Here is a 17,527-nt window from a genome sequence, read left to right on the forward strand (position 1 = left end):
AGATAAGGTAAGTGAACAACTAGGTGTGATGGACAGGGTGTTCAGCATAGCCACAAGTAACTACAAACCTGGGACAGTAGTCTCAAGTAAAGAGGTTCGATGCCCCTTTGCTTTAATTCATGGGTCTGTATGCGTTGGAAATTTGGAAGGAGCTGATAGCAGCACAGCTTATCTGTTGACATATGCTTCAGCTGAAAGAGGCACAGAGTTGGTGCTGTGCAGATGAAGCATGACTGAAAGTCTGGTTTCAGCATGCAACTTTACACCGGATTACTCAAGACCGTAATTTGAACTCTCTGTAATATAAAGCAGACACTTGCAAGTCTAGCATTTAGGTGTGGATTGGCCACAGTTTTCATGGTAGTATATGCAGGATCCACTGACGTTATGGAATGAGAGAATGGGAGAGATACAACATCAAAACAGGTTATTTGGCCCATCGAATCCACATTGCCCTTCAACTATCTATTTATGCTAATCCTACGCTAATCTAATCCAATTTTTATTCTCTCGATATTGTCAGCAATTTCCCCCCAGATTTACCACACACCTACACATGAGGTGCAATTTACACCAGCAGCCCTTGGAGCTCCTATACAGTTTAGTAGCGGGTAGAATCCCATGACTCCACCATCCTACTTTCTCCCTGTGTTGGAGAATGTACAATACATGTTGTAGCTCCAGCCCTCATTAGCTGCTGAATTATCTGTGGTAGATCACCCCTACTTCTGGATCTCCTACCTCTGCTCTCCAACTGCTTCTCCATGGCCTTTGCTGCCTCAGCCACTAACTGCTATAACACCATTAAGTGCATTCAAAAAAGTAGTCCAGAGTTGGTCTTAAGTACAAGTACTGCTTTCTCTTCATCATTTGCCTTCACCCCCCCCCCCCCCCCCCCCCCCCCCCTGTTGGAAGTATTGATAGTTGTTGGGGTGCAAAACCTTTAGTAACTTCTCTGAGAAGTCATTCTGATCATGGAAGACTAAGCAATGAATACTGGCAGACTGTACAACTCTGGTCAACTATGATCCTATTTTCGCATACACTTTCTGCAAGGACGTCCATGTTTATTTTCAATGTTCCAACCCCGAGGTGGCATAACAGCTGAATGTTGAGACAAAATAACCGAGCACAGTGTCTCTATCTTGCCTTGATGAAAAAGGCTGCAAAATCATTGTTATCGTAGTAGTGTAGTCAGCATTGAAGCACATTGTGGGACTGTGATGAATTGGAAAGAAGCATTTACCTTTCCTTTTCACATTTAACTTGTTTGGAAAACAAGCAATTGATGCAATCAGATAGATCCTGCTGTTTCTGAGGAAAAGTGGGCATGTCATAACATTAGCAAGCATGAACTTTTTAGTGTGTGTGAAATTTGTTGGAAGCAACAATCCTGAAGGGATGCAACCTATGGGAACTTGCATTCTTTCCTTTTGCAATCTCAATGGTGTGTGAATACCTCCTATGTGACAGTTTGATGGGATATGACCCCCATTCCCACACCTACACTCCTGAAGACACTGGCCTTGTGTTTCATTGCTTTTCAATCAGGCAGTTCAAATCTGAATCATAAATAAATCCTGATACCATCTCCACTTCTGCATGTTCTCAAGCTTTTGGTGGTGTTTACAAACTGCTGAGGCGTCACATTTTCCATGGTTTGTGAGGGTAAATGGTGATTGCAATAGTACCTGAACCATTTGATTGAGTTGCAGATTGGCTTCTCCCTGTTAGTCATTCATTTTTCTCTGTGCATTTGGTGCATCTTGACTTTTAGCAATGTTAAAAGGTGCACGGATATGCAGGAAATGGAGAAATATTGTTCACACGCAGGCAGAGAAGATTAGTTTAATCACACGCAGGCAGAGAAGATTAGTTTAACTCGGCCTCATGTTCGGCATGGTTATTGTGGGCCAAAGGGTCTGATCATGTGGTGGCTTTTATTTTTCTATGTTCCATGCTTTAATATTCTTGGTGAAGTTATATTTTGGATTGTAAAAGTATCATCATTCATTATTTCCCGAGCTTTTTACTACAATTGTTCACCGATCTGACATCTTTTAAAAATCTAATGTGCTGAAGCGAGCTGGATGACGTCACAATGCTTTTGCTCCTCGCAGCAAACTGCGCAGAATTCTCAACGCGCAGGGGCACTGTTTTCCATGAGTTATGTGGAAATTAATAATTCTATGTATATTTTGTACAGGAACTTTAGCTGTCCATTGTGACCAGTGCCATTGCTCATTTTATAGATCCATGGGTGCTGACAGTTTCCAGTGCCTTTCTCAAGTATCCTTATTTGTGATTCAGATAATCATTGTGATAATCATTGCGATAACCATATGTGAATCAGATAATTATTGGTAATCATCCTCATTTATGCGTCAGATAATCATTGTACAATTTCCTCCTCGGCTTTTGTTACCTTGATACATTTTCCTTTTTGTGATATTTTTTTCCTGCCTTCCACCTTATAATAAATCTTCCCTTTTGTTCCCCGTCCCCTATTGCTCTACATATTAAAACTGTTTTCCTTTTTCTTAATCAATTCAGCTGCAGTGTGACTTTCTATAGATTTCCAGCTTTTCTTGTTATGGTTCTATTTGCCCACCCCTCACAAGTCCTAATTCGAGCGTCAATTTCATAAGACGTCATGCGATGAATTATGGCAGGTTTTTACAACATTAGCTCATCACGTTTAATGCTCCCCGTTTCACCTGTTGTTCTGCTGAGCAGTGGGATCTCAGCCCATGTACTCTTATTACACTGGGAGCACCTGAACAATTCGCCAAGCTAGGACTTTGGATTTGGCTCATACTTTAAACAGGTGGATCCATTGATGAGAAATTGTTTTCTGCAGTACATCAAAACAAAACATGACATGTGAAATGAATTGCCCAGAGGTTTTTTATCCAGTTTTGTAAATGCTACATAATATTTTTTTAATGACAGGAGTTAATATCAGTTCAGAAGTAGGTTTACTTATGATGTCTCCATAGATTTTGTGGCAACAGAATTCTTGTTCCACTCTTTGTATCACAAGGTGGCAAAGAAGGGTCTGAAGAAGGGTTTCGACCTGAAACGTTGCCTATTTCCTTCGCTCCATAGATGCTGCCTCACCCGTTGAGTTTCTCCAGCATTTTTGTCATCCTGGGCTTTATCCTTGCTACCTGTTGAGATGGGTGCATGTAGGACAGCTTGGGCAATGTGTGCTAAAGGGTCTGTGTCTGTGCTGTAAGACTCCAACTCAAATCTGTGTTCTACGTCTAGTCCAATCAAGGTTCAATTTTGTTTTAGCATGACCTCCCCATTTTACACTGCAGTTCCTCTGGAATTAAATCGCAGGGCTTATTAGTTTTACACCTTACCAATAGATCTCACGTAGCAGCATTGGGAGAAATCTCAGAACAAGCTATTTGTGTGTCTGTTCAGTAAATGCACAGAGTGCACCATCAAGTTAACCTGGAGGGGATTAACAGTGGAACAAAAAAGTGCTCAATATAGCAATTTAAAACAAACAATAAACTTCTCAAATAGATGTGACAAACTCTTTTAACACTCTATTTATTAATGTTGTTGTAAATCGAATATGGGCCAATCGCAGAGAATTTAAACTCGTTCCCAAGGCTTCATGTGTAGTTTTTTTTAATATATCAAAGTTCTCCTTCAGGAAGAACAAGTTTTGTGTTATCCTATTATGATGATTCAAATGTTCCACCAGCATTGCAAAACAGAGAATCTAGTACACTGGAGCCTTTATAGATCTGATTACCATTTTCTCTCTAATCTAATTTCCAGTCACTACCTGTCAGTTTTTCTTTCACAACACCCTTGTGTGTTGATGAGCATCTTATTCAGTTAAACCATTCATTTATATTTATCTGGGAGAGGAGGTGGAGAGCAAGTGACCTGGATCTCTGGCCGAGGCGGCAGCTCTACTAGTTGTACATTGAGATGTTTCTAATGTTCTCCTTGAGGCAAGCTTTGCTGCCTTCAATAATCTGGAGTAATTTCATCCACTGTAATTTTCATTAGTTACTGTAGAGTTAGGGTCTGATTTGGGCAGTACCCATGTTTGATTGTCGAATGTTTAAGGAGTACATAAGGTCATAAGTGATAGGAGCGGAATTAGGCCAATCGGCCCATCAAGTCTACTCCACCATACACTCTTATCTATCTCTCCCCCCTAACCCCATTCCCCTGCCTTCTCCCCACAACCTCTGACACCCGTACTAATCGAGAATCTATCTATCTCTGCGTACATTAGGAGGTTATTGTGCCATTTTATAGCCAGCTCACCAGAAATGTTCGCAAGTGGTTGGAATCTGTTTGTCCTGTCAGTTTTTGTAGGTGCTTGATATGGAAGAGTGACCAATACCTCTGAACGTATGAGTCTCTCACATGAAACCACAATGAAAGTCCGTAAACAACCACACTATCAAACCGGTTTGCACCACTGTCAACTCAGACACGCAGTTACTTGTGTACTGGAGCTAATGATGTCACGGGAAACTTTTTTAGGGTCAGGAAGGAAAAATTCTTTCACTTGATATTCCCAAATAAGGATTGGAAATTTTAAGTCTGATATGACTGTTGTTATTTCTGGCATTGAGACTAATATGTACATAAATAATGATCTGAAGCGTAATGGACAAGGATGTTGGTCATTCCTATGTGCAATGTGTAATGGGAACAATTGTAATGAGAACAGCTCGTAAGTATTACACATTGTATCTGCCTAGGGCTGCTTTGCAGAAGAATTAGCATCCAAAGTACAACAAAAACAGTGGCTAAAACATTAACAATATTTACAGGAATGGCATAGGTTTATTTTTCCCCTTCTCCTGTTCTTTTTGAACAGAAACAGAATTTATTGCAAATATATGGTAAGACCACGAGCATTTAAAATAGAATAGATGGCTCAGCACTTAAAAGAAAAACGTTTAAGACACCGACTGACCTGCGGTGTATTTCCATAGTGCTCTGCTTTTTTTAATCTCAATCTTTCAGATTTAGCAATTATTCGTTTTATCTTTATTGAGAGTTTCAGGAATTAACTTTTTCTTCCCATAGCGAGCACCTGCACAAACTGACAGGACAATGAAATTCTAATCACATTGCCTGCGAGCTGGCTCATGAACCTCCTACTGTACTCCTAATGTCAACACCCTCACCCATTATATTTCCACAAGACTCCATACCCATTGAATCACTGAAAGATATAGAATGGAAACGGGTACTTTGGCCCACCATGTTCATGCTGACTATGAATCACCCATTCACACTAGTTCTATGTTATCCCATTTTTTTTCATTCACTCTCTACACACATGGGGACAATTTACAGAGGCTAATTAATCTACAAACTCGCAAGTCTTTGGGGTGTGGGTTTCCACCCACTCTGTCACAGGCAGAATGTCCAAACTCCACACAGACAGCACCTGAGGTCAGGATTGAACCCGGGTCTCTGGCGCTGTGAGGCAGCAGCTCTACCAGTTGTGCCACTGTGCTGCCACATATCAAAGATTGTTTTACATGTTTGTGGGAAATGGCTTCATTTCTGGCCAAGGAATGACACCAAATATTTGTACGGTTGGGTAGCATTGTTGGACATAGGAAAGTTCTTCAAAATTCTGCTCCCAGTGATATTACTTCACTTAAGTCAAGTCAAAGAGAGTTTATTGTCATGTGTCCCAGATAGGACAATGGAATTCTTGCTTGCTGCAGCACAACAGAATATAGTAAGCATAAATACTGAACATTTCAGTGTGTCTATATAGCACATAGACCATATATATATACACATAAATAAATAGATAAAGTGCAATAGGCTGTTATAGTTCAGAGTTTGTTTGATGGCGAGTTTACTAGCCTGATTCCAAAGTCAGGAGCACTACAGATGAACACTTATACAAGGAATATGCTGATGTGTGTGCATTGAATTCCACTTCTTAAATTCCACTGCAGCAACAGAAGTGAGTTTTTGAAAAAGAGTTCCACATGGAAAGTCTATTCGGGCACATCCAACCAAGGTTGGATTTTTACCCCGATGTGCATATCTGCAGACCTTCTAGGATACTAGATCATTATCAGGTGTAAGAATTCATTAGATTTGACTTTAGACTTTAGAGAAACAGGCCTTTCGGCCCATCGAGTCTGCACCGACCAGCAATCACTCCGTACACTAATATAATCCTACACACTCGGGACAATTTTACAACTTACTACAGCCAATTGCCCAATCAATCTATATGTCTTTGAAGTATGTGTGGAAACCGTGAGAAAACCCATGCAGTCACGGGGAGAATGTACAAACTCCGTGTGGACAGCACCCGTCGTAATCAGGATTGAACCTATAGGGCAGCAACTCTACTGCTGTGCCACCATGCCACCCGAGTCCCATTCTCGAGTCCCATCTCTTGCTGGTGCACCAGAATTGAGCCTGCTGGTAGACATCTCCTTCATGATATCACAGTCCCTTTGTCTTGCTGGTCAGCAGTGAATTATAAGACAACATTTGGAAAAGAAACCTAGCACAGGCTTCCCACTATGAGGCGGATTCACCAACATCAGGAAGGAATTTCATTGCAAAACGTGACTTCACCTGGCTGTGATTTTAAACATCATGTACTGGGAACACTTCAGGTCGGGATTGGAACATTCTTTAGTTAAGGTCATGAGTTTAATCACTGAGAAATAGACTGGGAAACATTTAAATAAGACAAATGAAGGAAACGGCATGCCTAGTGGCCATTCATGTATGAAAACACATCGCGGTTGATGTTGGTCCAATAACTGAGTTATTCCTGCGTCTTGCTGAAATTTTCTATGTGCCACAGTACAATTTCTGCTTTCTTCCACTTTGATCACCATCAATTGATACTATATTTTTTAAGCAAACAGGTCTCCCAGAGCCATGACCATCGCTGTAATTGCCCGTCGGTCTTAGATCATTTTCCTGCATAACTTGAATCTCAAGTTCGAAATGCCAGGGGCCTGTCATTGGAATGCAGTTCCACACCACAGCTTGGTCAGTAGACCTTTCAGGCTCTGTTGTGCACTCATTTAGTCACAGCTGAGTGCAAGCAAGAATCCATCCTGAGTGAAATGCCATACCCAAAATGTTCTTAACAACTGACCTCGGGCATTTGATTCTGAAAGAGACTTAAAAAATGTGTCGTTTTCTGAGAGGTATCATTAATTATCTGAGGGAGTGCTTTCTTATTATAACAGAAAGTAATATTTGTTTCATTAAATACTTAAAAGCCTTGAGGGATTTGCAATGACTAATTCTGACTAGCTTTGATAAATATTAATTTTGTTATCTGTATTTTCCAGCCACAGATCTTATTAGTTTTAATGCCACTGTGCACTAATGTGTTGGACTGCTGAAGGTAAACTCTGCTTTGGCCAAACTGGACAGGGCCCAACCCAAATGTGTCCTGTCCATTTAGGCCATAGATGCTGCCTGGCCTGCTGGTTTAGTTCAGAGATACATTGCGAAAACAGGCCCTTCGACCCACCAAGTCCGCGCCGACCAGCGATCCCCATACACTAACACTTAACACTATCCTACACACTAGGGACAATTTACAATCTTTACCAAGTCAATTAACATGCAAACCTGTACTTCTTTGGAATGTGGGAGGAAACCGGAGAACCCGGGAAAAACCCACGCGGTCACGGGGAGAACGTACAAACTCCGTCCTGACAGAACCGTAGTCAGGATCGAACCGGGGTCTGTGGGCTGTAAGGCAGCATCTCTACCGCTGTGCCACCATGCCGCCCCAACTGTATAGTTATGGCTTTGATAGGCGATCATAGTTGGACCTGTTTTCTTGGCCCTCTTCGCTCCAGTAGAGGTGCCTTTCTGCCCTTATCGTCAGGGTGACGATTGATTCATGATACTGATTACCCGCCCTTAAAACCAGATGCGGGCAGTTTGTCAGCAGATTAACTCATGTTTAATCTTCAATCCTTTTCACCACTTCCCTGTGCTGGATGATAAAATATGTATCACCATAGGGCATCAATGAAGTTACTGTACATTTACATGCATAAGCGCGCACACACACACACACACACTTGACACAGACCCTTGCCTTTCAGTTACTTCATGCCTTACTTTATATTTCCATTTGTTCTCGGTGCAGTGGGTCAGCTCCAGGGACGGCACAGAGCCCAGACAATTGAGGGAAGGGATTCAGTCGTCTCGCCTGGGTATGGATCCTGAATGTGGCCCTTATGAAGCAACAAAAAAGATACTGTTTTCAGTAAACATTCTGTCTGGTGGGAAGTATGGAAGTAGTCACTCAAAGCAGAAGAACGTCCTGTCTCAGGCTGAGGGGCAAAAGGCTAACATTCTTCAGTCAGTTTCCCAGCACTGCCTCCAACTTGGCTTTGCCTTTGTGTTTGTGACTAACTTGAGACTGGTTAAAAGGGGTCAACCACTTCAGGCAATGCACGTTCAACAAGGCAGAAAGGGAATAAGTATTTACAGGCGGTGCACCAGGTCTAGTTTACAGTTGGTGGACTGGAGATTCCTGGGGCAAGGCAGACATTCCTCAGAATTTAGTTTTAGTTTAGTTGAGAGATACCACATGGAAACAGTTTCTTCGCCCCACCGAGTCCACGCCAACCCGCCAATCGCATTGGTTCTATGTTATCTCACTTTGTTGGAGAATTGTTCGAGATTTTTAATCCTGGGTAAAAAATACATATTGAAACTGTCTACTATTCTCCTAACGCCATGCACCGTTGCTGTGATGTTCCAGCCCGGTGAAGAACCTTGCCATCTCCCCTCTCAGTTGATCTCCAAATCTTAACTTTCTTGAAATTGCCTTTTGTTCTTCTATACACCAGAGCGAGGTGGCCTATCTTGCTCATCACTCCTGGTGGCACAGCTGGTAGAGTTACTGCTTCACAGCGCCAGAGACCTGGGTTCAATCCTGACCTCAGGCACTGTCTGTGTGGGATTTGTACCTTCTCCCTGTGACTGCTTGGGTTTCCTCCAGTTGCTCCGGTTTCCTCCCACATTCCAGTCATGTGGGTTTGGTTAATTGGCCTCCATATGTACACCCACATTATGTAGGGAGTGGATGAGAAAGTGGGTGATCACTGGTCGGTGTGAACTCAATGGGCCCAAGGGCCATTTTCAATCTGCATCTTTCAATAAATGGATCAAAGACAATCCCTTGTGCCATGATCCAACCAATGAATCTTCGAAAGGACAAATTTCTTGAATCTTTCACGTGAAGTCATGATATCTGTTCCTTCCGTTTTCCTGGTGAAAATAAAGCACTCTGTTGGTGGAGTTGTATACTTTCTCCCGTGTGTGTGTGTGCGCTCTGTTACTGGTATGCGCTGAGACTGGGATTGCTTTACCATTCTCATTAAGTTTACAACAATGCGGCAAATCCGAAGTAGAATCCACTAACAGGTCTTTATCAATCTCTAATCTACTGTAACACGACTGCAGTACTCCAGGTACGTTGGACTGGCACACGCTTGCTTGACACTCCCTGCTCTCCAAAACAATGCCGGCACGCACCAGGGAGCACAAACCCTATACTATGCGATCGTTGTGACCCTTGCCCAGGCACCAGTGGTTTCATTGTTATCAACATCAGAGTAACAGGCAATACTATCAGCAACTTAAGCAGGAGGGGGAGGTGGTGGGGGGAGGGTACACCAGGTAGGATGTAGTTTAGTGCACATTGTTTCCTTTCTCCAGATTGCGCTGTGCCTTCCTGCTTATGAAATCCCCTGATCTTAAGCAGACTCTTAACAAAAGAGCGATGAAGGTTGAAGCACACACAGCTTCATTAGCCCACGGCCAGCTGCCTGTTAACAAAGGAGACTTGAGCCACCCTCTAGGTGGGGCAGTGGCACAGAACAAAAGTGAGGCCTGAGGAAGGTTTAGCAAGCAACATTTAGTGAAAATGGTTGAAAAGTAAAGATGTGTTACATTTGTATATTTGTGTAATATGTGTAAACACTATTCAATGTATGTATCGCCTTCGAGAATGTCTGATGGAGTCGTGTAAGAATCATGCATTGGATATATTTATTCCTCGAATAAAGTATATTTTTAAATTTTTTAATTGGCTATTCGCAACAAACACAAAGCAAAAGTGTGACAGATTTTGTCCTTTAAATCGAGCATCTTTTCTTGCATAAAGTACAATTGAATACACTTTCAGCTCCTCCATTACCAATGGTAGATTTAAACTGAGAGGGGAAACTATATAAGAGACCTGAGAGGGAAGGTTTTCACGTAGTTATAAGCAACAAGCTGCCAGAGAAAGTTGCGGAGATGGATTTATTTACTACTTTAGCACACATTTGGACAGGTTTGTGGATAGGAAAAGTTTACGGGGATATGGGCCAAGCGCACCATGGGACTTGCTCAGATAGATATCTTGGTCAACATGGAGAGTTTGGCCGAAGGACCTGCTTCTGTGTTGCATAATTCTAAGATTCTATGTAATTTAGGGCCAGTTATCTGCATGTATGAATTTATGTATATTACTATCAGTAAATAAAAATTGAGGGAAGGAAAACTTAGGCAGAATACAGAAGTATTCCATTGTCTAATTTCTGAACTAAACAATGAAAATAAATTAATATTTGTAGGTGAGAGCTTCAAGAGATGTTAATGGTGGAGTGCACTCAGTGAGGTGACCAGCTTCCTCCTCTATTCCAAACTCCTGAGCTACATATCCTCCAATTTCTTTGCACCTTCCAGTGTAACCAGTGTCAAAAAGAACTAATCAGGACAAAGACAACTTTAATTCTAGTGCAAAGCACAACGTGCTGGAGGAACTCAGTCCTTAAGGCAGCATCTTTGGAGGGAATGGACAGGTGACTTAAATTAACCTGCTGGAGGGTCATGTGTAGGAAGGAACTGCAGATGTTGGTTTACACCGAAGATAGACACAAAATGCTGGAGTAACTCAGGCAGTATCTATGGATAGAAGGAACGGGTGACGTTTTAGGGCAAGACCCTTCTTCAGACTTTAGACAAATGGCTGGAGGGTCATGCAGCATCTGTGAGGGGAATGGCCGGATGACTTGGTGTGCTGAATGGCTTATTTCCATTCTGTGTAAGCAAAGAAAAAAATATAAAAGAAAATGTTTTTCTTGCCTCAGTTCTGCCAAGTAATCCATACAGTTTCCTTACCAGGAAGCAATGGAAAATCTCTGCCAGGACCACCTTCCCTGTGGGAGCTTGGCCAGGGGAATATGAGTAGCTGAGTGAGGGGAAAATCTCAGCCCACCATGATGGACATGATGAGTGAGCCAGACTCGTTTATTATCAACAATACCCTAGAGTTCTCCAGACTTGGCTGACTTCACACCTTGGTCCGTCCTGAGTATTAACTTGTTTGCTGAGCTTCCATGTGAATTTTGATTCCAAGTACATTTTACACTCAATTTTACCCTGTTTTGATCAAATAATTTTCTATATCACTTGCATTGCAGATTATAGACAGATTTAGCATTTTTACAGATAATATCAATTCATGGGAGTTTGGCTTAAAGTTTAAGCACGGATGGTCCATAAAACCTTCATGAAAATGCCTGAAGGATAGGAAATGCCATGTAAAATTCAAACTTGGCTCAAGGAGGAATCTTTTAGTAAGTTATTCGCTCTCGGTCCCATAGCCCTGGATGTTTCTATCAATCATAGGTTTTAGTAATTTGAAAAAGGGCACTTTTTTTTAACAACATGGCAACTATTTCAAATGCCTGCTTACCGAATTTGCCAGATGATTGTCAATGCTTATAGAACTCAAAATAGATAAGTGTTTCCTGCCTTTCAGTCAGAAGGTCGTGAATTTAAGCTATACTTCAGACCTTGAACCCAAATGTTAAGTGGGCACATCAGTACAACACTGAGGGAATGATGTGTTGTCAGAGTACTTTAATTAGGAAAATACATTAAACTGTATCTGTCGTTGAGGGCATGTAAACCCTGTAATTGATCCATGCTTGTTCATTGGGTGTTAAAGCAGCGCTGTAGGCCAGAGAGAGAGAGAGAATTTCAAATGTGAAGTTCCCAGAACATCATTGGGTTACAATTCCCCATGTAATGATGGGCACAAACTCACATTATTGGTTTCAGCAGTGTTTGCTGGTTATGCAAGATGAATTGGTTTAGTTTTTTAGTTTAGAGTACAGCAAGGAAGCAGGCCCTTTGGCCCATCAATTCCAAGCTGACCATAGATTACCCATTCACACTCGTTTTATGCCATCCCGCTTTCTCTTCCAATACCAACACATGTCAGGCAATTTTACAGAGGCCAATTAACCTACAAACACACACTTCTGTAAGATGTGGATGGAAACCGGAGCAACCAGAAACCCATGCAAACTCCACATGGACAGCAGCTGAGGTCAGAATCCAACCTGGGTCTCTTGTGATGTGAGGCAATAGTTCTACCACTGTGCTGCCCAATTGTGATAAAGTGACACAGCAGGTGTGAACTTTCCGGGCAAACCACGAGAAAGGCAACATTGTTCTGTCCACAGGGAGTGCAGCTAATGAATGGAGTGGTTATTGCAATGATGGGATAGTGGCCCCAATGGTCACAGAAACCTGGAGGGGCGGTGTAGCACACCACCCACACAACATGTGTTCTTTGTGCATGGGGTCCATGGAGGTCTTTTATGGCTACAGCTGGTTTGTGCTCTGATGCTCTCCCATTTCATAACTCTAATTTCACTGTACCTTAATTGCTACATGTGACAATAAATTGACCTTGAAACCTACATCTATTCCATTCATCGCCGCGCTGCCTGTTGGCTGAACAATGCTGCCTTTTTAGTGGTATGGCCAGAAAGATGGCTCCTGGCTGTGTCACCTACAACAATTCATCTTGTGTCAGCATTAAACATCGCTTTGCAAGAACGTCTTATTTGACGTCATTGGCCCATCAGGTCTATTCTGACCTCCAGGGAAGCAATCACGCTAGTCCCATTCTCTCTTCCATTTCTGCACACCTGCAACTCGGATTCTCTTTGCTTCTTTTTGGCGTTAGCCTGCAGTAGTTAGTTAACCTGCCACGTAGGTCTTTGACACATGGAGGTGTTCGCTGGAGCATTAGGGGGAAACCCCACACAGCCACATGGGGAATCTGACAAACTCCTCACAGTCAAGTTCCAACCCGAAACCCCTGAAGTCCATGATGTATCCATACTAACTGCTGCACCAATATACTACCATGAGTGTAGTATCTGAATGAACGCAATGCAGGGCAATACCCATACCTGCTGCGATGGGTTTAGGTAGATAATGTCTCCTCTCCTTGAGTGTGGAGTTGGGGTGATCATCCGAATGCGTCAGAGATCAGCTGCAGCAACCTTGGTGGGGTGGGTGGGAGGAGTTGTTGTTGCTGAGGCTCTCAAGTGGAGAGGGTCTATGACCCAGATCCTGACAAACCTGTCAGGGCACACGTGAGATTGTATTTGGAGAACAGAGGTCTTAGTGAGGGCAAAGATCTCATTGTGGGTAAGAGATCTGCCCAGCATATAGGATTGTATAGTCATGCAGCAAAAAAAACAATTCCTTTGGTCCACCATGTCCAAAGCACAAGAACCATCAGGTACCTACCTAATTTTCTAGCATTTTCAAACCAATTGCATTCTGATTCTTGGCTTTTCAGATTAGATCCTGACCTCAGTGGCTGTGTGTGTGGAGGTTGTGCATACTCCCTGTGACTACATGGGTTTACCACCAGATGCTAATGTTTCCTCTCACATCCCAAAGATGTGTGTATTGTAGATTAATTGGCCTATGTAAAATGTCCCTTAATGTGTGGGGAATGGTTGGGAAAGTGGGATAACATAGAAATCGTGTGAATGGACTCGGTGGGTCAAAGTACCTGTGTCCATGCTATATCTCTAAACTAAATAAAAAAATCTCAGATTCTTAAATAAAATAAATTTGCTTTCAGGAAATTAAAGAAACAAAATGAAGTTTCAAGAACATTTTTTTTGGATGTAAATAGTGTACTTTGGTATAAGATTGTTAATTTTAAAAATATGTGTAATATTAAACATCATTCTTTTGAACCACCTGGAATTAATCAAATTTTTTAATTAAAAAACACACAAAGTTCTGGAGTAATTTTGCGGGTCAGGCTGCGACCCAGGAGAACATGGATAGATGATTCTTCGGATTGGAACAGTTCTTCAGACTGCTCAGATTATATTTTAATAATTGGCTGCTCATTCAGCCTGTTTATATATTTTCTTTTGGCAACTTCTTTGTTCCCAAGATCTTCAGTCCCCACCTCCTGCGGTTCTACTTATCCTCTTGTCACGCATCAAGTTGACATGTTCTTGGGTCAGGTGCAGCAAGCCAGACATTTGCAACCTTTTGGGGGTCAGTATTGGCCACATTAAGCTTGTAAAGTGTCTTACTGTAATAAAGGAAGGCCTTGTGTCAATATGAAGTCTTTCATCTTCGTCCAGATGTTCCAAAGTGCTTCAAGGCCATTCAAGCCCTTTTGAAGTGTAGTTTCTTTTTACAGGAAATAATGCACAGCTCCACCACAAGTAAGCTCTCATTTGATATAGTTCCATTTATTCGCTGTTTGGGGAATAAAACACAATTTAAACAAATATATCTAGCTAGCTGGATTTGTGTATGGAGAAATTGATTTAGTAATTTTGATTTAGTAATTTTGACGGAGCCTCTTCAGAATGTTTATTATTTAGTGTGTTACAGTTGACTTGTGCCAATAGATGGAGATACAAATAACTTCAGATGTTGGGAATCTTGAGTAAAACACACGGTCTTGGAGGAAACCATTGGGTCAGGCAACGTCCGTAGAGGGAATGGACAGATGAGATTTCAGGTCGGGATCCTTCGTCAGACTGGTCAAACCCTAAAGAATGGTTCTGACCCCAAACGTCACCTTCAATTTCCTCCACAGATTTCTCACTTCCCTCAACTAATTATTGATTCACTGATTCACTTCTGCAATAGACCCAGTCTGCATATAGATGCCCAGCCTGTGTATTTCTTGGCTTTGTGATGTTTCTCCCCAGTTAAAGAATGTCCTACTCCCACAATGTCAGTGCCAAACTTGATACTGGCCATCACTTATTTACTGGACACAGCCCTTATCCCTTAATTCCCTGCATATCCATGTGCCTGTCCAAATGTTTTTTTAAATACCGCTAATATTTAATTAGTGGTTTAATAATTTTGCTTCAACCACCACCCTCGGTAGTACATTTCAGGCACTCACTGCCCAGTGTGTAAAAAAAAATTGCTCAGCACATCTCTTTTAAACTTTGCCCCTCTCCTCTTTAAGCTATGCCCTCTAGTGTTTGGATTTCCATCCCAGGAAAAAGATTCTGACTGTCCACCCTATCTATGCCTCTCATCATTTTATATACTCGATATTTATATACGCAGTCATTTACTTCCCCCCTTGGTGGATGGACACCTTCTTCCCCTTCTTGCTGTTTTTTTCCAGCAAAAAAAGACACTGGATGGGCTCCAGTGTGATTACTTCTGATGGGCGCTCACATTCAACCTCTAAACTCACAGATGTGTAATAGTCATTATGTGTAACTGTGAAGGTCATTGATAGCGTGACTGTCTTCCATTGTTGGTTATTCCTGTCCCTGGCGTATGATTATGCAGTAATCTTAGTCGTCATGTCCAAACATGTTGTGATGTGGAGATTGCCCAAAACATGTGTTGCTGCAAAGTTACAGGCAGTCATTCAGGGTAGGTCACAGTGACTCTTGAAATATTGTGACCGAGTGTGTTGTTGATCTACTTGATACAGTGGCACAGCTGGTCGACCTCCTGCCTCCTAGCGGCAGACACCTAAATTCAATCCTGCCCTCGATTGCTGTCTGTATGGAGTTTGCATGTTCTCCCTGTGACTGTGTGTGTTTGCTCTGGGTGCTCCAGTTTCTTTACTCAATGGACAATAGACAATAGGTACAAGAGTAGGCGATTTGGCCCTTCGAGTCAGCACCGCCATTCAATGTGATCATGGCTGATAATCCCCAATCAGTACCCCGTTCCTCCCTTCTCCACATATCCCCTGATTCCGCTATTTTTAAGAGCCCTATCTAGCTCTCTCTTGAAAGCATCCAGAAAACCTGCCTCCACCGCCCTCTGAGGCAGAGAATTCCACTGACTCACCACTCTCTGTGAGAAAAAGTGTTTCCTCCTCTCCATTCTAAATGGCCGACCCCTTATTCTTAAAACTGTGGCTCCTGGTTCTGGACTCCCTCAACATCGGGAACATGTTTCCTGCCTCTAGCGTGTCCACGCCCTTAATAATCTTATATGTTTCAAAGACGTGAGTTTGAATGATTAATTGGCCTCTGTAAATAGCCGCTAGTGTGTGAAGACATATGGAAATGTGGGGGGTAACATAGAACTAGAGAGGACATGTGATCGATGGTTGGCATGGGCTCAGTGGGCCAAAGGTTCTTTTTCCATGCTATATCTTTCATTTCAAATTAATTCAATGCAATTGAGAGTATTGACAAGTTAGTTTGCAAATGGATGCGCATGGCCACAATTCTGTTCCCTTTACATTTCCAAAAGAAATAAGACATTGCGTCTCACTCTTTCATGCCCAGGCTAGTTGAGAAATAGACAATTATATTGCTGACTATTGTGAGACAGTGCACTTAGCTATTTTACAGATTTGCTGCACATTATGTCGTTACAATTATTATGAGCTGTTGCCTGGTCCATTGGTGTGATGTGCCAAAGCTCTGTAAAGTTTTCCTGGCATTTGCAACAGAGTCTAGTATTGCAATGTAAAATCAGTCTGGACCTACCAGAGGAGAAAAGCCTCGCACTTACACCGCACAAATTTCAGTCGGGTGTCAAGTTTTATGGGGGGGGAAGGCAGGAGAATACAGTTAGGAGGGAGAGATAGTTCAGCCATGATTGAATGGCAGAGTAGACTTGATGGGCCGAATGGCTAATTTTACTCCTATCACTTATGACCTTATAACAAATCAGGATGTCTTTTACAAACCTATTTTCCTGTGGGCATGTGCAAAATCTTGAAAGAATGTTCTAAATCCACAAAATGGAAGGACGTTCCAAGGAAAATTGATGACTTCCCTGGGAGGAAGAAAAAATGTTAAAATGTTAAAAATAGCAAGAATTTGTTTCGGCTTTTCAGATAGGAAGCCTTTCTTTCACAATACGCACCACACTTACATTCTTCACTCTGACTGACTTGCGTGTATTTGCAGCAGTCTCTGCTTTTCTTTCAGATTGCTCCTTACTTACTGAAGACAGACACCAAAATCTGGAGTAACTTGGTGGGACACGCAGCAATTCTGGAGAGAAGGAATGGGTGACGTTTTGGGTCGAGACCCCTCCTTACTTACTATCCATTTGCCGAAAGGTTGAAACTGGAATAAATTATCAATAAACATATTTAAATATTAAAATTACAGAGGAGGAGTGGGCCTTCTGATTTTGTGCATGCCTTTGTCCCAGTGGGGAAGTGTAGACTTTCTGACTCTGT

Source organism: Leucoraja erinacea, chromosome 39 (genome assembly GCF_028641065.1).
Source record: "Leucoraja erinacea ecotype New England chromosome 39, Leri_hhj_1, whole genome shotgun sequence".
In the NCBI taxonomy this organism is placed as follows: Eukaryota; Metazoa; Chordata; class Chondrichthyes; order Rajiformes; family Rajidae; genus Leucoraja; species Leucoraja erinaceus.